This window comes from Dioscorea cayenensis, chromosome 19, assembly GCF_009730915.1.
Source record: "Dioscorea cayenensis subsp. rotundata cultivar TDr96_F1 chromosome 19, TDr96_F1_v2_PseudoChromosome.rev07_lg8_w22 25.fasta, whole genome shotgun sequence".
Classification (NCBI taxonomy): Eukaryota; Viridiplantae; Streptophyta; class Magnoliopsida; order Dioscoreales; family Dioscoreaceae; genus Dioscorea; species Dioscorea cayenensis.
In genome coordinates, this window is record NC_052489.1 from 7,781,295 (window position 1) to 7,806,481 (window position 25,187).

The window sequence follows — 25,187 nt, forward strand, 5'->3', positions numbered from 1 at the left end:
TGAGAGAGCGAGGCCACTCCACAAGACCATCGATACGAATACCAAGGGGGGGTTTCCTATAGATTACTTATTTTTACTTTTGATTTTATTATTGATTGAATCTTGCTCCATTGAGAGCTAAACCCCTTAGTGGGTACTTGGATTTTGAAAACCCTAGGATGTTATTGTTTCATTGACCTTTTATTATGCTTTCCTTAATTGATGTCTTTAATTGAGTTCCAATCTTGACTGCTTGTTAAATGATTTCTCCCTTAGAGTGACACTAGGGTTGAGAGTCCATCTTGGTAGCCTTTGTGGATGAGTGACACGCCATGAGGGTTAGACAATGCTAGATTGGAGAGGATTGAGAGGATGAGTCGAGAGATGGCAGAGCGCCCCTTTTCCCCTCCGGTATGATTTATCCTACCTCCATTTCCTAGAGTTCTTTGCGGTCACAATAGAGTGAAGTGCTAAAGGATGAACTCCGCTGGGCTTAGTTGCGCGAGCAACAGAGTGAAGCGTTGAAGTGATTTTAGTATCTACGGCTTAATTGTGACTAGGGGACTTTTGCCTGGACCAAAGGGTTAGATCTACACATAGGAATAGGGTTTATCACTTGGAATACCTTGATCACCATGCAACTTTGCACAATGTGAGGTGTTGAGACTGAGCGATTTCTTCGTTGGGACATATTGTATAGTTAGTCACGGTTGACATTAGGTTTGGGACTGTGTGTTTTAGGATTTTTAGAACTCATTAAGCATTAGTTAGGAAGCATAATAGGTGGTCTTGCACTTGAAATATTAACTTTAGGGGGAGCATTCTGTGAGTACCCTACTTCAATCGATTGCCTTTCCTCTCAATTTTATTGTGCCTCTCATTCTTATTTCTTTTATCTCTTTTATATCAATCTTATTCATCATACCATCAATTCATTCTCATCATAGTTAGATAGCAATCATTGTGTTTCTATTCACTATTCCCTGTGGATACGATACCCACTCACCTGGGATTTATTAGTTCGACACCCATGCACATGCGAGTCACACGTAAGGGGCATTGTCAAGATTTTTGCGCGTTGCTGGGGAATAGGCATTTTAGAAGCACTTTGCACTTTGCTATTTTAGCTATTTATCATTCATTCTATTTCACACTTTCTTATTCTTCCATCATTCTCATTTGTTTTCTTTTGTCATGTCTTAGTTTTTCTTGCAAGGAGCTTAAATGATGATTGATTCGCTCATTGCTCTATATTCTCAAATTGAAGCTCTGAGTAAAAAAGTTAATAGAATTGTTACTTCACAACAACAGAGCAATCCATGTTGTAGCACATATCATCCAATTGAAGTGGGCTAGCCAAACCCATTGTGGAATAATGATGGACAATATTGGGAAGAACCTCATTGTGAATGTCAAAAAGGTGAGCTACTTGGAGAGGATGTGTTTCAGTTGCAAAAGTGTTAGCTAATTTTATTGAAGCAACCGATGTCCGTGTCAAAAATATCGAGACCACATTTAGATGTCATGAAGGCTCTTTTTAAAAACCTCGAGCATCAATTAGGAGGGATACTTCACACACTCTCTAAGAAACAACAAGTATTTGAGCAAGCAATTCAAGTTCCTTATAGAAATGATGTGGTAGTGAATGACAATGAAGAAGTGGGACAGAATGGACATGATGTTGTAGAGAGTGAGATGATGTAAGAAGAACCTTTCTTTCAAAGCGGGGATTGCTTTAATGGACAATGTGTTTATGAGTAAGGAATGATGCAAGAAGGATTGGTGAAGACATATTGCTTTCAAGTTGAAATGGGAGAAGAATCAAACCCTAAGGTAATGGAACAAGCATCTCTCTTTGGGATTGATCAACTCATAAATTGCAAGAAAAAGATTTTGGGTTTGTAAGAAGATGTGGGTAGGAGATTGAAGCCATCCAATGACCCACCTGTGCTAAGCTTGGATAATTCCCAACCCAAATTGTTTCCTTGGATGCCAAAGGTAAGATGGTTGGACTCTCCAACAAATATTCCACCACGGCAAGTAGATTTTTGGTTTAAAGGTAGTAGCTATGCAATGTCTAGTCGGGAGGAACACACTCTTTTCAAGCCCCCATAAAGTAAGGAAGAGGTATGTCAAGCTAAGTGACATAAAACAAGCGCTTCTTGGGAGGCAACCCAAGTTTTTAATGTTTTTCTAGTTTTTAGTTAGTATTTGCATGAATAAGGCTTTGAGTGTTGGTGTCTAGATCTTTTAGATGCTTTTACTATGCATTTCTTGTGGATCATTTGGTGTTATCATGTGCTTAAATGTATATGGAGAAGTTGTTGGTCGGTTGAGCGAGTTTGTTGTGTTTTCCCTGGTATATTTTCCATGATAGGGCAGAATTTGAGTGCACTGAGATGTTCAGGAATTTTTTTGTAGAGTCTGCAGTTTTTCTAAGTCATCTAGAGAAAATACACTGCCATGTGGAATTTCCACATGGCCGTGGGTCTCTAATGTGAGCTCTTCCCGAGAGGACACAGGGGCGTGGACTCGCCCCTGTGAACGACCTTATGACGGTCACATGCCCGTGGGTAATTTTTGCACGGGCGTGTGTCTTCTTGCAGAGACTGAGATTTTTCCCGTGAAGACATAGGAGCGTTGACTCGCTTACAAGGTACCCTTGCGTATATCCCGTAAGTGCACGGGTTTGTCAAAGTAATAATCCCGGGTGAGCGGGGTCCAATCCACAGGGAGTAGGGAGTAAAGACACTTAATTCGATTCTTAGCTATGTGGAGTATCAACAATGATAAGTGTGATAATGATTCAATTCTCAACAATTAAAAACAACAAGTAAGAGAGCAAAAGTAAGGAGAAGGCAAGGCAATCGATAAAGATGGGGTACTCGGATGATGCTTCACCTAGGATAATCGCTTCAAGTGCAAGAACTCTCTATTATGCTTCCTAATCAATGCCATAGTGAGTCGTGGAAATCCTTACATACATAGTCCCAAATCTAAGGTCAACTATGCCTAACTCTATACATGTCCCGCAGGAGAAATCGAACAATCTCAACACCTCGCACTCGCATAGAGTTGCAATGAGCTCTAGGAATTCCAAGTGATAAATCTCTTCCTAAAAATAGACCTAACCCTTTGGTCCAGGTGGAAGGTCCCTAGCCACAATTAAGCCCTAGATACTAAGATCACCTCAACGCTTCACTCCATTGCAAGCGCAACCAGGCCCCAGTGGAGGTTCATACCTTAGACCATTCACTCTATTATGGCCGCAAAGAACTTGAGGAACGGAGGTAGAATCTATCACGTCGGAGGGGAAAGGGGACGCTCCTGTACCTCTCGACTCACCCTCTCAACCCTCTCCAACCTAGCTTTGTCTAACGCTTGTGGTGTGTCACTCACTCACAAGGTTACCAATAAGAACTCTCAACCCTAGTGTCACTCTAGGGGAAATGTTCATACAATTAAGCATTCAAGGTTGGAACTCACAATAAACATCAATTTATTGAAAGCATAATAAAGAAGTTCAATGAAACAAATACATCCTAGGGTTCACAATCACCCAAGTACCCACTAGGGGTTTAGCTCTCCATGGAGCAAAGTACAATCAAAGAAATTGAATGTAAAAGCAATGAATCCATAAAGAAACCCCCTCGATGGTCGTGTCGATGGTCTTGTGGAGAGTCCTCTACTCGTCGTCCAAGGATTCCTTCGTCCGGTATAGGATACGCCTCGATCGAAGCTCCCCTACTAACCTTTTTCCTAATGGAATCACGATGTCAGAGCCGTAGAACCTCTCCAAAACCTTGGCCAATATCCCTCGAAACCCTAGCCGAAGCCCTCTCGCAAGTTGGGGAAAAGATGGAGAAAAGAATGCTGAAATCAGGGCTGAAATCGGCTTTAAATAGGGCTGGAATCGGACGACTACACAGGCGTGTATGATGTCACACGCCCCTGTGGAATTTCCACACGGGCGTGGATAATTTCCACACGCCCGTGTGGATTCTCTGAAACTGTCATTTTCTGCCGGCTGTGAACAGTAACTACTACAGTGATTTGCTGCAGTACCCTACTACAGTCTCGACCTGAATAACTTCCCAATTCCATACTTTCATTGGAGTAACGCAAACGGGCACACGTTTACGTCGTGAATCACTTGCTTCTTCAATGATGTACATGTTGGTGGAGCTCTTGTTCTTTTATGCATAAGTCGGAATGCTCGAGTGTGACTGCCTTTGTGCCCCTCCAAATGGATGTGCTCACGCGAATACGAGGATGTTGGCACACACTCTAGCATCTCACACCTGACCTATGTCTTCGCGTTTGAACCTTAGCAAGATTTCCTCCAAAATAGGTGCATTATGATCCACATTGGCCTAATTCCTTCATACTCGGCCTCACAACCCTACCTGCATAAAAGTAACATAAAAACACACATATTAGTGTAAAAACCCGAGAAAAGTAATGCTCAACATAAGGAAATAATGCTTTGCATTCATATCGCACAAGCACTTATCACTTGCCCCTGTAGATGACCCTGTGACAACCACAAGAGCGTGGATAATTTTCACACGCCCGTGTGGATCTCTGCAGAAGAACTCTCCTCCATCTCGAGAATACACAGGGGCGTGTGGGTGCCCTTGTGAGCTGGCCCTATGAATGTCCACGCCGGTAGGAAATTTTCACACGGGTGTGTGAAACACTTAGAAGAATTTCTTGGGTTTCACAGAGAATACACAGGGGCATGCGTCTGCCCCTACGGGTCGGGCACACGGGCGTAGGAATTTTCCGCACGCCGGTATGGATGTATTCAGAAGCATAAGGTATCATCCCGAGAAACCATAGGGGCGTGAGTCTGCCCCTGTGGGTCTTTCTTGTGGAGTCACACAGGCGTGGGTAATTTCCACACGCCCGTGTGGATGTACAGAACTCAAAAGACTACATTTTCTCTTTATAAATTTATTTTGCCTTTTCATCTTTTCACTCCCAAACATTCTAAGAACGCATCCTTGTACTCTCCTGACCACTCACCGTCGTTTTAGAGAATTGTTACTTGAGTTTCCCGGCCGTTTTTCTATTCTTTCATTCTCATTTCACCGTTAAGCTTCTCTTTCTCTTTTCTTCGCCCAATCTTGATTTATTTTGCAGCACCAGCGTCATCTTCACCAGCAGTGGCAACAAATGCACCAGCAATTGACAGCTACACTTGAGGCGTCTTTACCTTCCTTGTTCTTATTTTTAACATTTTATTTTTTTTATTTTATTTTGGACTTGTATGCTCGGAAAGGATCTTCCTTCTGAGTTTATCTTTTAGTTTTGTCTCGAGTTGTATTTTATTGCTCTATTTTTTTTATATGCTCGAGTTGTTTTTGTTTATTGAGCTTCATTGAACCCCATTGTGCATGTTTGCAGATGGTCTTTTTAGTATGGGAATTGAGAATTAGTCATGGACACGGCCAATGTTGGGCCGTGTGGGCTTCACAACCCATTGGAGCTTGTCTCCCAAGAATTTAGCTCCATCAATCGCAACACTAAGAGTTCAGGGGAGTATTGATCCAATTGTCCACTCCCATACATACTTTTGAGTGATTTACTTTTTATTGTGCTTGCATACGTACATTGAGGGTAATGTACATCTTAAGTGTGGGGGAGGAGTTCATATTGCGCATGTCTTTTACATAAGTTTTAATTGACATACATGCTCATGTAGCCAATGACTGTTCATTTTAGTGGTAATATTTGTATTCTAGAGTTTAGGAGAAGTTTTAACATTGAATGTTTTCATGTTCTAGTTTTTACTTGAATTTCTAGGAATTTTTGCCCGATTGACACTTGTTGCACTACTCGCTTATGAAACTCTTTTGGAAACTCAAGTTTGATGTTTAAGGGACTAATTAGCTTTGTTTCGTATTTCATTTTTGCTAAAAAAAATTGGAAAAAGAAAAGAGAGAAGAAAAAATAGATATATTGTTTAGTTGTGCATTTTAGGTGGAAAAAGCTACCACCTATTAATTATGAAGCTACTCTCATAAGTCGGATACTAGTTATGCCCTAATAAGAGAAAAAGCTATCTCATGGGATGAGTGAAAGCTACCACACTGGTAGAAAGAGCTACCACCTTGAAAGTGTGAAAGCCATCTTAGTGACCGCTTCGGAAAGGGCTATCTTAGAGGATGTGTAAAGCTACTACCATCTTTTTGTTTCGTTACATTTTGTAGTTAAATATGTCCCTTATACTTGAAACATTGAGGAGTATACTTTGGGTTACTTGAGTGAGTTTACACACACTTACACGATTTGGGATTTGTTGTCCTTTTTTATTCGAGTCTTTAGCTAGAGCATTGATTTTCTTTATTTAGTGTCGAAATTTCCCTTACTTGTATAATGCTCTTCTTGCATACTTTGGTGAACCTAAGGCCAAGCACTTTCAATGTTTATTTCTTCTATACTCTAATGTTTAATTTTTTCTTGAGGACAAGCAAAAGCTTAAGTGTGGGGGAGTTTGATAAGTGCTTGTGTATTAGTAATACGAACTATTCTTTTCTTACATCAATCATTACTTTTATCAGGTTTAAGCACTAATACATGTGTATTTGTGTTCTTTTGCGCATATAGGGTTGCGAAACTAAATATTGGGAAAAGAAGCCAATGTAGATCATGAATGCACTATTTGATGAAATCTTGGGAAGGAAAAAATGTGAAGACACAAGTCAGGCTCAAGATATGAGAATATGTGCCATCCTCCAGGTATTCAAGCAAGTACAACGATGTGGAGGGGCACAAAGGCAGTCACATTCGAGTATCCCGATTTATGCATTGATAGCAAGATCTTCACCAATGAGGCTGTTTATTGAAGAAGCGACGCGATCTACGGTGTAAATGTGTGTCCGTTTATGTTACCTTAATAAAAAAATATGGATTCGGGAGTGTTTCTAGCCGGTACTGTAGTAAAACAATGCAGCACTTTACTGTAGCAGTACTGTTCATGGCCAGCTGAAAATCAGATTTCCAAAGAATCCAAACGGCCGTGTGGAAATTCCCCAATTCTGTGTGGATGGCTGATTCCAGCCCTTTTAAAGCCGCGATTCAGCCCGATTTCAGCATCCTTTTTCCCATCTTTTCTCCATCTTTTGAGAGGCTGGCGGCCAGGGTTTAAAGGGGTTTTGGCAAAGATTTTGCAGTGGTTCTCCGGCTTCAACACCGCAATTCTCTTGGAAGATAGTTATTGGGACATTTGCAGAGAACGAGGCCACTCCACAAGACCATCGATACGAATACCGAGGGGGGGTTTCCTATAGATTACTTATTTTTACTTTTGATTTTATTATTGATTGAATCTTGCTCCATTGAGAGCTAAACCCCTTAGTGGGTACTTGGATTTTGTAAACCCTAGGATGTTATTGTTTCATTGACCTTTTATTATGCTTTCCTTAATTGATGTCTTTAATTGAGTTCCAATCTTGAATGCTTGTTGAATGATTTCTCCCTTAGAGTGACACTAGGGTTGAGAGTCCATCTTGGTAGCCTTGGTGGATGAGTGACACGCCATGAGGGTTAGACAATGCTAGATTGGAGAGGATTGAGAGGGTGAGTCAAGAGGTGGCAGAGCGCCCCTTTTCCCCTCCGGTATGATTTATCCTACCTCCATTTCCTAGAGTTCTTTGCGGTCACAATAGAGTGAAGTGCTAAAGGATGAACTCCGCTGGGCTTAGTTGCGTGAGCAATAGAGTGAAGCATTGAATTGACTTTAGTATCTGGGGCTTAATTATGATTAGGGGTATTTCGCCTATACCAAAGGGTTAGATCTACACATATGAATAGGGTTTATCATTTGGAATCCCTAGATCTCCATGCAACTTTGCACAATGTGAGGTGTTGAGACTGAGTAATTTCTCTGCAGGGACATAGTGTAGAGTTAGTCACGGTTGACCTTGGGTTTGGGACTTGTGTTTTAGGATTTCCAGAACTCATTAAGCATCAGTTAGGAAGCATAATAGGTGGTCTTGCTCTTGAAATATTAACCCTAGGGGGAGCATTGTCCAAGTGCCCCACTTCTATCGATTGCCTTTCCTCTCAATTTTATTGTGCCTCTCGTTCTTATTTCTTTTATCTCTTTTTATATCAATCTCATTCATCATACCATCGATTAATTCTCATCATAGTTAGATACCAATCGTTGTGTTTCTATTCACTATTCCCTGTGGATATGATACCCACTCACCTGGGATTTATTACTTAGACACCAGTGCACTTGCGGGTCACACGCAAGGGGCGTTGTCATCTTTCTCCGCAAAAAAATTGTTATTAATCGGAATATTGCACTTTTTTCATCAATCTAAGTTCATTTCTAGTCACATAACCTTGAACAGAGATTGTACGCTCCTAATAAATTTAGTGTTTTTTTGGTTTTAATTCTAAATGCTACTTTAAAGAATCCTCTATAAACCACTCATCCTATTATTGTGGATTTTTGTGGCTCTAATTATTATTTTGTTGGCTCTAGAGATGTGTAGTTTTCTTAAAGGAAGACTACTTTAGGTTATTGGTCACTAGTGAGATTGTCAAACTTATATGGAAAGATGATGAGACTGAGACTAAGTTCGGTGAACAATTAGATCAATGGGGTAGGAAAAAATTGGAAGATTTTAAGTTGGTTTTGTAATACTTGTCAAACTACTATAAAGTTTGAATTTTCATTGTTTTGATTGTTCTAAAGATGTTTTGGATTTTTTATGAAATTGATTTGTTGTTTTAGATGAAATTCATCATTTCCAACTTTATCACCAACTTCATTGGATATGTGAATAGCCAAATCAATCCATTCATAGTTATGTATCTAAGTTACATATGTTATGGGATCAGTCAAGAACTTGTGACCTATACAGCTTTTGCAGGCACTTATAAAACTCTTTATGGTTACTAGCATGTCTGGCATTTTCTAATGACTCTTCATCTTGAGTTTGAGTCAATACCTGTGATAGACTCTAGAGTGTGGGTGTAAAAATATGTAAATAAATAAAGTTAAGTCTGTGAATACCGCAAGTGTACGGATTATCAAGTAATACCTCGTGGGTGAGTATGAGGGTCGTATTCCATGGGGAATGACGAGCGGCTCCTATTACTTCTTTTTGACATAATCAATAGCCTAAACATCTATGGTGTTTCTAAGTCTATATCTACAAATTTGTTGTAACAATACAGTTGAGGATCATTTAGCACAATTGTAAGGGCTTGGGTACTCATATGAAAATTTTCTTAACTATTACTTATGATATGCATTGAGTTATGACAATCATGTTCTAGTATTGGACCAAGGGAATTCAGAGGTCTACTAGTCCCAATCTCTTGGTAACCAAGTCTAAATCACTAGAAAATTAAGATGGAATCTCTTCCTATCCCAGCCTTCTACATTTGCCTTAAGTTCAAGAATTCTTCTAGATGGGACAAATCAAACTCTAAGCCTAAGGGGTGATCAATCCCCAATCTGGAAACCTAGCTATGCCTAATCTCTTAGCGCATGCATAGATCTGACAAGGCAAGTATGTTCTAATGCTCAGGTATATCTTCCTTACCACATCCATACAATAAGTATTCAATCAACATGCAGTGAATCAAAAAGTACCAAAGAGATTTATTGAAATCATCAATTAAAGTTCACAAGTAATAATCAAAATACCTAGATATATAATTCCCCTCAAATTTGGGTCCAATGGACCAAGAATAGAGACATAAATAAAGAAAAATCCACAGAAACAAAAAATAAAGAATTAAGAACTCCTAGACTAACTTTTCCAATAGATTTCCAAAGTTTAAGATTAAGAGAATCCCAAGATCGTTAATAAATCTTCACATGCCCTCAACTATTGATGCACGGTGAATCTCCCTTGGAAAATTCATCAGAATCTACTGAAAGCTTGATGAAAATCTTCTCTAGCTGCTCAAATCTCTAGAACTTTGGTCGCTTTTCCCAATTAGGCAAAAGAACCTCTCCTTGAACAGGAAAAACTATGGTTTATATAATGTCAAGTTCGCTATGGCCTCACCATAGGCATTGTGATGCTCGTGGTGAGTAAGTTATTGCATGGGCTCCAAGTCACGTCCTTGCATGGATTCTCTGGGAGTTGTGTCGGTGGATCATTGTCGTGATGTATTCACAACGGCCATGGTGAGGCCTTTATGGGTTTTGTGTTACTCCCAGTGGTTCCACACTGCCACAACTTGATAATGGCCTTGTTAAGAGTGGACAACGGTCATGGTGAGATGTCACCACGGTCGTTGTGAGCTATGGTGAAGCTCTAATTTAGCTACTTAGTCCATTTTGCTTTGAAACAACCCTGAATATTTTCTTTGGCCCTAAAATAGAATGAAAGCCTGTGGTGAAGAAAAGAATATAATTATGTACTAATTTGGTGTTAAACATGTCGAATCTCATGCTGAATGCAGTGTAAATGATGTGAAAAATATGTACTTTCAAGAACTTATCAATGTGCTACACTTTTGCATCATAGTCCACTTCCTAAACTTAACAAAATTATTCAGGAAACCTTGTGATGAGTGCATTTCATATTGTATTCAGTTACCCTCTTTACACTCATTTACTTGTCTTTTAGCATATTTTATACATTTGAGGTGCTATTTTGGGTATATTTACTTCATGTGCAGAAATCAGGGGCTCGAAGCAAAGTGGAGTGAATTTTGGGAGTAATTTAGTAGAAGAATAAGGTTTCTACTAAGTTTCAAGACTTACATAGGCAGCGCATGACCGTGCACTATCCCCTTGAATACCCCAGCCTGGAGAAAAACAAGAAAGAAATCAAGGATAATCGTGCAATCAGGCTTGACACGGTCTTCGCACGACCGTGCGCGTTCCACTGGAAAACTCTGCTTGAAGATAGTTTCTTCTAAACATGGGTAGCACGATCTGGGAGCCCTTTCCATGATCATGCATAGACAGGGCATGGGCATGGCATGATTATTTCCTATTCCTCTGAATATTCTGGGCCTAAGTCACTCAGAATCCTCATCTAGGACACGGTCATCGCATGACTGTGTGCATACCGTGTCAAGCCCAAAAATTGCCATATAACTCAAGATTTCTAGGGTTTTGAGATCATCTTTGTTCAGGTATTCTTTTCTCCACGAGGAGGACTTGGATTTGATCGAAGATCTGGCTTTACCACAACATCTAGGGAGATAAAGTGCGAGTTGGAGGCACAAGAGAAGTGGGGTTGGCACCAAAGAAGATCATCTTGTGTGGAAAGGGTAGAATCATGTCTTCTTTCTCTAGATTTTTACTTGTTTCTTCCTTGTTGTACTCATCCATGAGGGACTAACCGTCCATGGTGCCCCGAGGTGTTGAAATACAATGTATTGTATGCTTTGACTAATTGTTTTTAAAGTCTACAGAGTTCTTTGGATTCTAGTGTTAATTCTTGTGTTGCATAACTTGGTGTATGGATGACCATAGTTGTGATTGCTTATTGTGATTGCAAAACTTGATGTGCTTGAGATGCACATTTACATTAACAGACCTTGGTGTATTTGAGAACCATAGATGCAACATTGCTTTTGAGCACACACTTGAACCTTAGGATGCACTTGGTAGGCAATAGAAGCAATTCAGCATACTATTACTTGTAGGGATCATCTCGGGGCATTGCTCTCTTTTTGTTGAATACTTAACCCTAGTCTACCCATTCCTTCCTTCCATTCTCTTTATTTTTTGTTTTGTTCTTTTTTAAAACCAACCCAACCTTTGTTTAATTAGAGATCAGAGGAAAGCTAAGTACTTTGAGTTCCAGTCCTTGTGGTTCGACAACCCTACCCCTCACGTGGTACCACTTTACGACTTGCTTGAGACCCGTACACTTGCGGAGAGTGCATCAAGTTGTTGGCACCGTTGCTGGATACTGGCAACTTTTAGCAAATTTTGGAATCTGGTGATCTAGTTTGCTTATAGTAATATTTTCTTGTGAATATTTGTTTTCCCTTTTTGTTCTTAATCATTCTTGTTGGCTTTGATTTCATCCCATGTACTTTATTCTCTTGAGCTTACATTGATCTATCTGTGGTGTGTGGGTACACTTGTTTGACCTGGGGAAGCACTTCGTCTCCGTTGGCTAACCCTAATGTAGAAGTTGAGAGAAATTTTAGAAGAAGAATTAGGAAGATTAATTTGAGCGAAACAGGGTCAGTGGAGATTAGTGTGGAAGTTGGTCAAGAAGAAGAAATGGCCAGGATCCAACAGTAGCAGAGTATTTTAAATTTGGAGGGAGTATGGTCCAGTATTGTTCATCTTCCTGTTGCAGTAAACAATTTTGATCTGAAGCGAAACTTTATCTAGATGGTGCAACAGATGTGCCAGTTTGATGGGTTTCAGGATGAAGACTCGTATGAACACTTGAAAAATTTCTTGGAGATTTGCGACACTTTTATTGCGAGTATTGTGTTCGAGGATGCTATTCATCTCAGACTCTTCCCATTTTCATTGCGAGTAAGGGAGAAATAGTGGCTAAGTTCCTTGCCGCAGGGATCACTTACAAATTGGAAGCATGGCTCCAAAACTTTCATTGTAAGATATTTTCCCCCCGCCAAGAACACAAAATTAAGGAGTGGTATTTCATCCTTACTACAATTGGAATCTGAAACCTTGTATGACACTTGGGAGAGGTACAAGGAGACATTAAGGAAATGCCCACAACATTGAATAGTAGAGTAGATGTAGATCCAAATTTTCTACAATAGCCTAAATAATGCAACTAAGCAGATGCTTGATGCGGCCTGTAGGGGATCACTATGTAATAAGCAACATTGTGTAGCTTATACATTGATTGAGGATATGGCACATAATGTGTATCAATGGAGTTTTGACAAGAACAAACCGCCAAGGACAGCCAGGATTTATCAAGTTGATGTGTTCACTACTTTAGCTGCACAAGTTAAAATGATTACCAAGATATTAGATGCCATATAATCAACTCGCATGTCTAGATCCCCTAGTGATTATTAGGGGCCTACAGGTTACCCTGGTTGTTCAACAGAAGTGGGTACTGGATAGTTCGCGTAGGTGGACTTTGTGCGGCAGAATTATCAATTTCTAAACAATCTATACAGCAACACCTATAACCCTGGGTGGAGGAGTCACCCAAACTTCTCATGGAGCCAACCATCACAAGGGCATGGAACACAACAACAGTATAAACCTTCTTCCTAAGCATAATAATCATCATCTTCTTCCTCTACAGAGTTATCTAATGAACTCACCTGGTTGTTAACCCGATTCATCAAGAGTACCGAGACTCAAATCTTGGGTCATAAAGAGATGTGAGGAATACGAATGATATTATGAGTAACCTCGAGCACCAAATGGTCCAAATGTCTATGTTGATCAGAGAAAGGCTCCCGAGCTTCCTCCCGAGGAATATTGAAGTTAACCCTAGGGAATCTCTGAAGGGTGTCGTCTTAAGAAGTGGAAAAGAACTTTCTAGCCCTACAGTGAAGGTGCCTAAGGTAGAAGTTGTTAAACCTCTAGATCGTACTAAATCAAGGGAAGATTTGGGAGAGTCAGCAAAAGAAGGAAGTAAGAAGAAAACTGAGCTACCGGAATACCAACCTAAGCTTCCTTACCCTACAAAAATGAAGAAAGATCAACAGGCAGAGCAGTACAAGAAATTCTTGGATATGTTCAAGACGTTACACATTAATGTCCATTCGTAGAGGCTCTTGCTCAAATGAAAAGATATGCTAAGTTCTTGAAGGAACTGCTCAAGAACAAGAGGAAGTTAAAAGAAGTGTCTTGGGTGATACTGAGTGAGGAATGTTCGTCCTTAATCACTAATAAACTCCCCATGAAGGAGAAGATCCAAAAGTGTTCGTCATTCCGTGCACCATTGGAATGTTAGTAGATGAAAAAGCTCTTGCTGACCTTGGAGCTAGCATCAACCTCATGCCCTACAAGATATTTCAAAGGCTTGGGCTTGGGGAGCCGAAACCCACAACCATGACTCCACAACTAGCGGACAGATCCATTAGACAACTGCAAGGAATAATCAAAGGCATTCTAGTGAGGGTAAAAATATTCATATTCCAAATGGATTTTGTCATTCTGGATGTTGATGACAAGGTAGAGGTGCCATTGATTCTGGGAAAACCATTTTTGGCAACTTCAAAACCTCTCATTGATGTCAAAGATGGTCAGTTAGCACTTCTAGTAGGCAAGGAGGAAATCATATTCAAGCTTCGAGATTCTATGAGGTACATAATAGATTTCGATGATACTTGTTATTGTGTGGATGTTATTGATGGTTTAGTTTCTGATTTTATGCATGACACTTTTATGAAGGATTAGCTATCCAAGCTACTAGAGGATGACCCCCTTGAGGATGAAGTCATGGAGGAGGTAGAAGAGGAATCACAATGTCAACAATCGGTGATGGTTGAGGCACCTGTGCCCCCCGAGCTACCAAAGAAGAAAATCTCTTGAGCAACTCAATGGTGGAAAAAGGTGACCACCAAGAGGAAAAAGCCACCCACCTCACCATCTTCTCATAAAGCCTCCAATCACTCACTTTCTTGGACTTTCAGTGAGAATAGTTTTATTAGTTCATTGTTACCATATTCTTGAAGCTACGTTTTAGGTGGCAATGAGATGTTTCAATTCCATGAACCTCTAAAGACTGAACAGGTACGTCAAGCTAGTGACATAAAATAAGCACTTCTTAGGAGTTAACCCAAGTTGTTTTTTTTCCTTTGTTTGTGTTCTTTGGGTTTTAATTTTTCCTCTTTATGTTTTAGTTACTGGTGCTGTAGTTTGCTTTTGTCGGTGTCACTCTAGGTGTTATTTCTTATCTCATGTGACCAAATCATTTATTTTGTAGAGAGAAAACACTTTTCATGGAGTTTTATGGCTGCGCATGGGCTCAACACGCCCATGTGTGTGCCACTGATTTTTACTAGCTTCCATTTTGTAAAATTTCAGAGAAGACACGGGCCAGACATGATCATGTCAGGTAGGGTCGCACGGCTTGCTGTTCCTAGCACGATCTTGTCTTCCCCTTTTGAGCTCATAGGAAATTCTCCTAAGATTTTCAGGCGGAGAAACACACCCTAGACATGATCATGTCCCTCCTAGTTCTTGTAGCACGATCGTGTTCGGGGCATGTCCAGTCGCGACTCTTCGAACACCGAACCCTACATTTCAAATTCCAACCGGTATCGGCCGCAACCTTTCATTTCCAACTGTTCATCACGACACCCGATCTCCCACCCTTTCCTCCTCTATTTATAGCTAAGGTTTTGTGGTTTTCTCACGAATTTCAACCGAGTCCACCTTGTTGCTCCCTCTTCGTGCTCCTCAACTTTGGTAAGCCGCCGGCCTTACCTTTGGTTCCATTTAGGAGTTTTAGATCATCTTCCGCTTGATCTTCAGATGTTTTGGTTTTCCCTGATAGATCTTTATGTTTTCCATCTAATATTTGTGAGATTTCTAAATGAAAACCTTGTGCAACCCTTCCAGGAAAATGTCTACCTCGGCATACAATCTTGTCTCGAACCTTAGCATTAGGCAATGAAAGGGGAGATGCATGATCGTGCCCTCAGGAGAAAAACGCTCTTCATGATCCTCGCATGATCGTGCTCCCCTTGTTTTCTCAGTTTCATGTATGTTTCTTTTGCAGACAATGCCTAGGATACACACTACAGTAGGGCCTTCCAAACATCTCCGAGTTGAGACATCCACTACTGGGACAGACTACACTCCTACGTTCCAAACTCCGGTGCACCAGGAGCGCTATGCACATTTATCCCGTCGTCGTTTTGGCAAATCTCGGGAAATTGATTGGGATGTTCTTTGAGAATTCACACTCGAGGAAGAGGTTCAGAGATTAGTGAGTGTTCGGATATGGTGGCAGTTGTTCCAAATCACCGGCAACACCTACGAGCAATTGGCGCTCGAGGTGTTACCTACTTTTGAGCTGTCCCAGGGCAAAACCGCCTTCCATCATGCCAATTATATTCAGTTTTAGGTCTTTGGCGTGCTACATGGATGAGCCTCATGGAGTTTTCAATCCAGTTGGGACTATATGATGTAAAGTCCACCAGACCTCCTGCATATGATGAGTTACTGACCTCCTGGCCTGCTTAGGAATCGGTGGAGGTGCCTTGGCGATGACTAAGCACTACATTGACTTATGATCCTTGTCGGACCAATTTCACCACACTTTGTTCTTTGGCACTTTGGTACATTCATTACGTGCTATGAGGTAGATGTTTTCCACCTCCATTTAGGCTATGAGGTGGTTGTGTCGATTGCATATCAGGGGACCAGCCCTCGCATCGGGGCCCTGTTTGTCAACCCCTACATAACTCGTATCATCATACATATAGGCCTACTATAGGGGACTGATCGGATGAGGATTGTAGGGGTCTTTGCAGCGATGCCCTTGGAGACATTAGGGTTGATGGGGATGTTACAGCAGGTTCAGACAGCTAGGGGGTTTGATTACCGGGTGACACACCCTTTACGTGTGTACCGCAAGTGCACGAGTTGTCAAACTAATAAAAATACCCTAGTGAGTGGGTAGTCATATCCACAGGGAATAGTGATAGGAAACAGAAGAATTGCTATATAACTATAGTGAAGATAAATCAATAGTGGTGCGAACAATATCAATGTGAAAAGAAAAGAAATAAGAAAACAAGAAAGAGAAACGCAATAAAATAAGAAGAATGACAATCGATAGAAAGTGGGAGACCCGGACATTGCTCACCCTAGGACTATTGCTTCAAGTGCAAGACCAATCATTATGTCTCCCAATGAGTCATGGAAATCCTTAAACACACGGTCCCAAATCTAAGGTCAACCGTCACTAGCCCTACACTATGGCACGGTAGAGAAATTACTCAATCTCAACACCTCATGCTATGAAAGGTTGCTTAAAGTTCTACGGACTTCAAGTGATAAACCCTATTCCATAATCTAGATCTAACCCTTTGGTCCATGCGAAAGACCCCTAGTTTCAATTAAGTCCCAGCACTAAGGATTACTGCAACGCTTCACTCTGGCGCTAGCGCAACTACGCACTAACGGAGTTCCTCTCTTAGCACTTCACTCTATTGAGACCGCAAAGAACTCTTGGAAGACGGAGATAGGATAAATCACATCGAAAGGGAAATGGAACATTCCGCTACCTCTCGACTCACCCTCTCAACCTTCTGTAACCTAGCTTTGTCTAACCCTCATGGTATGTCAGTCATCCACAAGGATTACCAAGATGGATTCTCAACCCTAGTGTCACCCTAAGGGAAAATTAACTAAACAAACATTCAAGATTGGAACTCAGTTAGAACATCAATTAAAGAAAACATAATAAAAGGTCAATGAAACAAAATCATCCTGGGGTTTACAAGTCTAAGCACCCAATAGTGGTTTAACTCTTAATGGAGCAAGATACAATCAATAATGAAATCAAAAGCAAACATATGCAATCCATGAGTAAAACTCCCTTGTAGTCCATATCGATGGTCTTATGGAGTAGCCTCGTCTTCTCCAAAGGTTCCCTCGTCAAGCCTAGGGCACACCTCACCAGATCAATGCCGATGAAAGATCCTCTGATAACTATCTTCCGAAAGAACGCAGTTTTGAAGGCCATAGAAACACTCCAAAAGCCTTCCCAAAGCCTCTCCAAAACCATAGCCGCGAGCGCCTCCAAATATGAGAAAAAGATGGGCCAAAGATTGGAAAAAATCCCTCAAAACATCAAAAGTCGCGGCTTTAAATAGGCTGGAATCGGGCATCCACACGGGTGTATGGAATTTCCACATGCCTATCTAAATCTCAAGGAATTGCATTTTCAGCAAGCTGTGAACAGTAACTATTACTGTGATTTTTTATAGTGCTTTGCTGCAGTGAACTGCGACAATACTTCACCAAAAAATGCTCCTGGATCCACACTTTTCATCGAGGCCACATGAATGGGCACACATACATGCGGTAGATCACGTTGCATCTTCAATAATGTGACATTGACAACGATCTTGCTAGCCTTGCACAAGTCTGAACACGCAAATGTGATTGCCTTTGTGCCCCTCTAAACCATGTGTTTGCTTGAGCATGATAGAGGTTGGCACACAATCACGTGTCTTTGAGCACAACTTGTGTCTTCGCGTTTGTTTACTCCAAAATTTCGTCAACAAAGTGCATCCATGATCTACTTTTGGCTCCTTTCTTCCACTATTGTCTCCATAACCCTACATGCACAAAAGAACACAAATATAGATGTATAAGCGATAAAATCTGAGGAAAGTAATGCTCAATGTAATAAAAGAATACACCGTATTACTAATACACAAGCACTTATCACTGGGTTCAGCAGTCCACTTTTTCAACTGCTGCTTCTAATGTACGCTCAACAGATGAAAATTTCCCTACCCCACCACCACCGGCTACTGCTTCACACTAGAGATCTCGTTCTCCACCTTGCACCAAGGACCATATTACTTGTTCTATGGCAGTATTCCGGTGGCTGTAAAATAGTGTCACTCAGATCGCTAAGCATTTGGGTTGTGAGGCTTTTCCCTGAGCGACCCATTCATAAAATCAGAGTTGGCACTTCTGATATGGGGAAGTCTCAGGAGGATTCTACTTCATCGGGCAGTGATTCTGAGCTGAGAGTGCACCACTCTGATCACATCAGCGCAGCCGTAGTCTTCTGCTTATCTTTCTTTATTTTACTTGTATTTCCATTTATTATATCTTTTGTTGTCTATTAGCAAGGGGAGTCCACTGCTACATTTTGGCTTGTTTGCCTTTATTTTGCCTTGGTTGTTGTTCTTTTCAGTCTTTCTTACTTGATGTTATCATATTTCTCAAGCTTTACTTGTGTCCTCCACTACTTTGAGGTTTGTCTTGTTGCTTGGAGTGGGAAACACATTAAGAGCAACAACACCGCTCTCCATGTTCTAGATTGAAGATTTTAATGAATGGCAGACACACTACAAGAAAATTATTGTTTAAAAATGGAATATTACAAACGGAATTTATTTCATTTCTACTTGCAACCGATTAGCAACGGATAAACAATCATTTTAAATATAATCTACATAACAACGGCTTACAAACGACCAATTTCAAATATCATTTATTTAAATTTTAGAAAATATCCGTTTCTAATCCTTTTCTAATAGAAAGGGACTAGAAACGGAATTAAAATTTAATATTTTATTTAAAATTATTAAATATTAGAAAATATCCGTTTCTAATCCGTTTCAAATAGAAAGGGACAAGAAACGGTTCTAAATATTAATATTTTATTTAAATATTATTAAATATTAGAACATATCCGTTTCTAATCCGTTTCTAATAGAAAGGGACTACAAACGGACTTAAAAATTAATATTTTATTTAAATATTACTAAATATTAAAAAATATCCATTTCTAATCCGTTTCAAATAGAAAGGGACTATAAATGGTTCTAGATATTAATAATTTATTTAAATATTATTAAATATTAGAAACTATCCGTTTCTAATCCGTTTCTAATCCGTTTTTAATAGAAAGGGACTAGAAACGGTTCTAAATATTAATATTTAATTTAAATATTATTAAATATAAAAAATATCCGTTTGTAATTCGTTTCTAATAGAAATGGACTAGAAACGGATTTAAAAATTAATATTTTATTTAAATATTATTACACATCTATTTCTAATGTGTTTCTAATAGCAAGTGACCAGAAACGAACTTAAAAATTAATATTTTATCTAAATATTATTAAACATTAGAAAATATCCGTTTCTAATCCATTTCAAGTAGAAAAGGACTAAAAACGGATCTAAATATTAATATTTTATTTAAATATTATTAAATATTAGAAAATATCTGTTTCTAATACGTTTGTAATAGAAAGGGACAATTCCAAATATTAAGTTTGGGAATTGTTTCCATGTTTAACTTTTTAACATCACAAAAATCAAGTACATGTCCATTGTTAAAACTGTATATATTAGTTGATATAAATTTTAGATAAATGCTAAAAAATATAGCTATTATTCATTAACATAAAATTTACATATGAGCAAGGAAATATCCTTCAGCCATACTTATGTTGTGATGTGGAGAGTCGCTGGCTTGAGGTGTTCGACGAAATGTCTCTAAATTATCTGATAATGTAAAACATTCATTCAAAGAGTCAAAGCATAAAGTGGGAGACAGAGGAAATTCTCAGCCAATCCAAGAAGTTCATTAGCATTTGAATATATATATATAACTACAGACAGGTAGACACTTAACTCAGCAACTATTGGGCGAGACACTAAAACGTTCTCCTATTGGTTTGTCCGTAATCTTGACTCACCCAACCATTGGACCAACCCAAACATCCAGAGATTCAAAACATTAAAATACTAATATATCAAAAAGGTTTCCAACTACTTAAACTACCCACAGGGCTCAGTATCCATGCCCTGTAATCTCTGAACAACAAATGGTTCTCCATCCTCTCTGGTACAGCACCATGCTAGTTTGCTTCTCCACAAGCGCACCAGCCTTTCCCCCACACCACACGCCTCACTTGCTCACCATGCCCACTGTCTGGGTCTTGTCTTCAATCACCATCTCAACACCCCCTCTTGATTGAAACTCGTGGACTCCTATCAAACTCCTCATCATGGCATGCTTCTCTGGCGGAAGAGGTTTTGTGAACAAATCTGCAAGTTGGTCATAGGTAGAGCAGTGTTGAACGGCGATTACTCCATCACTCACCAGACCCCTGATGAAGTGGTAACGAACGTCGATGTGCTTGGTCCTTCCGTGGTGTGTGGGATTCTTTGCCACAGCTATAGCTGATTGGTTGTCACACCAGAGGCAAATTGGTTTGTTGAAAACATGCCCGCATTCCTCTAGCAGTCTCCTGAACCATACAATTTGACATGCAGCTGCGGTGGCCGCTATGTACTCTGCTTCCGTGGTCGACAATGCCACCACATCTTGCTTTCTAGAACTCCAGGATATGGTGCTTTGCCCCAACCGAATTACCACCCCGGTTGTGCTCTTCCGGTCAGGCATGGATCCTGCCCAGTCACTGTCTGAAAAGGCTTCAAGAATTCCACCACTATCTCGAGAGAACCATAGACCAAGGTCTTTGGTACCAGCGAGATATCTCACTACACGTTTGGCTGCAGTGAAGTGTGAATTACAGGGTGAATGCATAAACCTTGCTAGATAGCTTACAGCAAAACAAGTGTCTGGTCGTGAGTGTGTGAGATACAGCAGCTTCCCAACAAGGCTTCTATACATCATTGGATCAGTGAGCTCGGCATCAGTGCTTCTGAGTGTCTTCTCATTCACTCCCATAGGTGTCATCATGGGTTTGCAATTCACCATATTGAGTTGGTGCAGAATTACTTCAATGTAGCTTTTCTGCCTGATAAATATCCCACTTGATTCTTGTTTAATCTCAAGCCCGAGAAAGAAACTCAGCTCACCCAGGTCTGACATGTCAAAGGTCTTCATCATGTCTGCCTTAAACTGGTTCACAAGAGCACTGGACGAACTTGTGTAGATGATATCGTCCACATAGAGACTCAGCAACAGACTGTCTCCATTCTTCAATACCTTCCTATACAAAGTATGCTCGAATTCACTTCGAATGAAGCCATGATCACGAAAGTGTTGATCAATTCTTCCGTACCACGCACGGGGGGCTTGCTTCAACCCATACAAAGCTTTCTTCAATCTGTAAACTTGATTTTCCTTCCCTTCAATCTCATAGCCCTCCGGTTGCTGTACATATACCTCCTCTTGTATGTCCCCGTTCAAGAAAGCCGACTTCACATCAAAGTGATGAACCGTCCATCCTGCATGAGCTGCGAGCGCGAGCACTAGCCTTACTGTTTCCAACCTCGCTACTGGAGAGAACACCTCCTCATAATCCACACCTTGCCTCTGTGAGTATCACTTGGCGACCAATCTGGCTTTCAGTTTGGCAACCTCCCCTTTTGCATTCATTTTAGGCTTGAATATCCATTTCAACCCCACAGCATGCTTCCCGGATGGCAGCTCACACAGCTCCCAGGTGCAGTTCTTCTCGATTGATGCCATCTCAGCATTCATTGCCTCCTGCCACCCCTTGTGCTTCGCAGCATCTTTGAAATTTGCTGGAGCACCTGCACACAATGCAAAGGTACACCTGTTGTATATCTCTTCCAGTGAGCGGGTTTTCCTTGATGGTGTTTCATCAGCTTGTGTCCCCAGCTCATCTTGTCCTCCTATAGGCTGAGTTGCAACCTCTCCAGATCCATAATCTGCATCACCCGCAGCATCATATGCACTATCAATTGAGATTTCTGGGCCTCCATGAGCACGGCCATCCCAGTTCCACCGTGAGTCCTCATGAAACAATACATCCCTGCTTACAATGACTTTACAAGTGACGGGATTAAATAACTTATATGCCTTGGATTCAAGGCAATACCCAATGAACACACATTTTTCAGCTTTATCACTAAGTTTCTTCAACTTAAGTGATGGAATTAAGGTGAAAGCAATGCAACCAAACACACGGATATGTTTCACAGATGGTTTACCTCCATGCCAAACCTCGTAGGGGGTCTTGTCCTGCAGCGCGCGAGTTGGTGATCGATTGATAAGATGCACTGCAATGGACACTGCCTCCCCCCAGAATTTCACGGGCAGACCTCCACTCTTGAGTAGTCCTCTGGCCATTTCAACAACAGTGCGGTTCTTGCGCTCAACGACGCCGTTCTATTGAGGTGTGTAAGGGGCTGTAAATTCCCTCCGAATGCCAAACTCATTGCAGTAGTCCTCGAATTCTTTTGATGAGAACTCGCCTCCACGATCGCTTCTTACTGCCTTGAGCTTCATGCCGATCTGTCTTTCTACAGATGCATGAAAGATGCGAAACTTGGCAAAGGCCTCGGCCTTATTTTTGATGAAGAACACCGTGCACCATCTCAGCGTAATCATCCACCAGCGGATAGAAGTACACGTTACCTCCCGAGTGAATCCTCGCTCATTGGACCACGAGAGGTCCATATGAACCAATCGAAGACATGCACTGCCCTCCGAGACCCTCCAGCGGGAATGAGTTTCTTGACAGTTTCGTCAATGCACATCCTTCACACTGCACTACTTGCTTCAGTTCAGGTATCCCGAATGCCAACTTCTTACGAGCCATGGTCATCAGACTGTTATAATTTAGATGACCCATCCTTAGGTGCCACAACTCCTCTAGTGTTTGACTCCTTGTATTCAGCACTAAACTTCCCATCTTCGCAATATCGAGTGGAAACATGTTGTTGCTCGATCTCGGAATACATATTGTTTGACCCTTCACATGATTATCAGAGATAACACATTGGTTCTTCTCGAACACCACGGAGTACCCTCTGGTAAGCAACTGTCCCACGCTCAAGAGGTTATGTGCCAGCCCCGGCACATATTGGACTCCATGTAATTTCTTCTGGGTTCCTGTGCTTGTGCTTACAGCCACGGTCCCTTCTCCACACACTTTCATCTCCTTATCATTTCCCAGTCTCACCGTGATGCTCAATGACTCATCAAAGCTGCTGAACAACGATTTGTCCCCGGTCATGTGGTTTGAACACCCGGAATCTATGAGCCAAACGGTACTGGATTGTTCTCCTGTGGAGTAGCTGGCCATGAAGAGATTCTCGGTACATTCCTCCTCTGCAACAAGCCCAGCACCCTGCTCAGGTTGCTTTTCACGTGCTCTGCATTCAGCTTTTACGTGGCCGAATTTCTTGCAGTGATAACACTGGATGTGGCTTTTATTATCGAAGCCCCTTCCTCGTCCGCCTCGGCCTCGACCTCTCCCGCGTACGAATGATCTCCCACGACCCCGGCCAGCTCCCCATGAGCTCCCAGCACTCCCACCTTTGTTGTGGTTTGAGATTGAGTGCTCGGTCTTGACGTAGAGGGCTTTCTCTACAGTTTTCCCGGCAGCTCGATTCACCCTCACCTCGTGAGCTTGCAGCGTTCCACAGAGATCATCCAGAGTGAGCTTCGCGATCTCCTTCGACTCTTCAATCGCGGCAAGAACCCTGGGTCGAACTCGGCGCGGACTCGCAGGACACCTTGGAGACAACCTCTGGCTCCTTGAGCTTGTGCCCCAGAGCTTTAATCTGGTTAGTGATCGTGATGACCTTCGAGATGTAAGCCTGAACACCCTCGTCGTCGCCCATTTGTAATGTCTCAAAGTCCTGTCGGAGGGCTTGGATCCTCACTGACAGCACTTTGGACGTTCCCAGGCAGTGCTTCCTCAATATCTCCCAAGCATCGTGCGCCGATTTGGCCTCAGCTATCCGGTCGAGATTTGGCCCGTCCACCGCCTGCTGGATCAAGCATAGCGCCTTCGCATCTCGCTTCCGGTTTTCCCTCTCGACCGCCTCGTCCTTCGACTCCGTCACACCATTCTCCACCAAGTCCCATAGCTCCTGGGACCTGAATATGGTTTTCATCCTGAGATTCCACCGCCCGTACTCCTGTCCGGTGAACACCGGAACTGATGGTTGGGAGAGACACACTGGAGCCCCCTCCGGTGCCGACGAGCAGCTGGTTGCCATCGTCTCTAGCGCTCTGATACCAGATTGTTGTGATGTGGAGAGTCGCTGGCTTGAGGTGTTCGACGAAATGTCTCTAAATTATCTGATAATGTAAAACATTCATTCAAAGAGTCAAAGCATAAAGTGGGAGACGGAGGAAATTCTCGACCAATCCAAGAAGTTCATTAGCATTTGAATATATATATATAACTACGAGACAGGGTAGACACTTAACTCGAGCAACTATTAGGGCGAGACACTAAAAACGTTCTCCTATTGGTTTTGTCCGTAATCTTGACTCACCCAACCATTGGACCAACCCAAACATCCAGAGATTCAAAACATTAAAATACTAATATATCAAAAAGGTTTCCAACTACTTAAACTACCCACAGGGCTCAGTATCCATGCCCTGTAATCTCTGAACAACAAATGGTTCTCCATCCTCTGCAGTACAGACACCATGCTAGTTTGCTTCTCCACAAGCGCACCGACCCTTTTCCCCCACACCACACGCCTCACTTGCTCACCATGCCCACTGTCTGGGTCTTGTCTTCAATCACCATCTCAACAACTTAAGCATCACCACAAAAATCATTTTTCTTTTTTTTTAATTATAAAATGGGACATT

General features: G+C 41.4%; 1 non-coding gene across 1 annotated transcript; it reads right to left on the bottom strand.

Moving 5' to 3' along the window:
* Window positions 1-12,577: 12,577 nt before the first annotated feature.
* LOC120250858 lies at window positions 12,578-12,684 on the bottom strand. Its single transcript, XR_005533191.1, has one exon. It is a non-coding gene; the product is annotated as a small nucleolar RNA R71 (small nucleolar RNA).
* Between the last annotated feature and the right edge of the window lie 12,503 nt (window positions 12,685-25,187).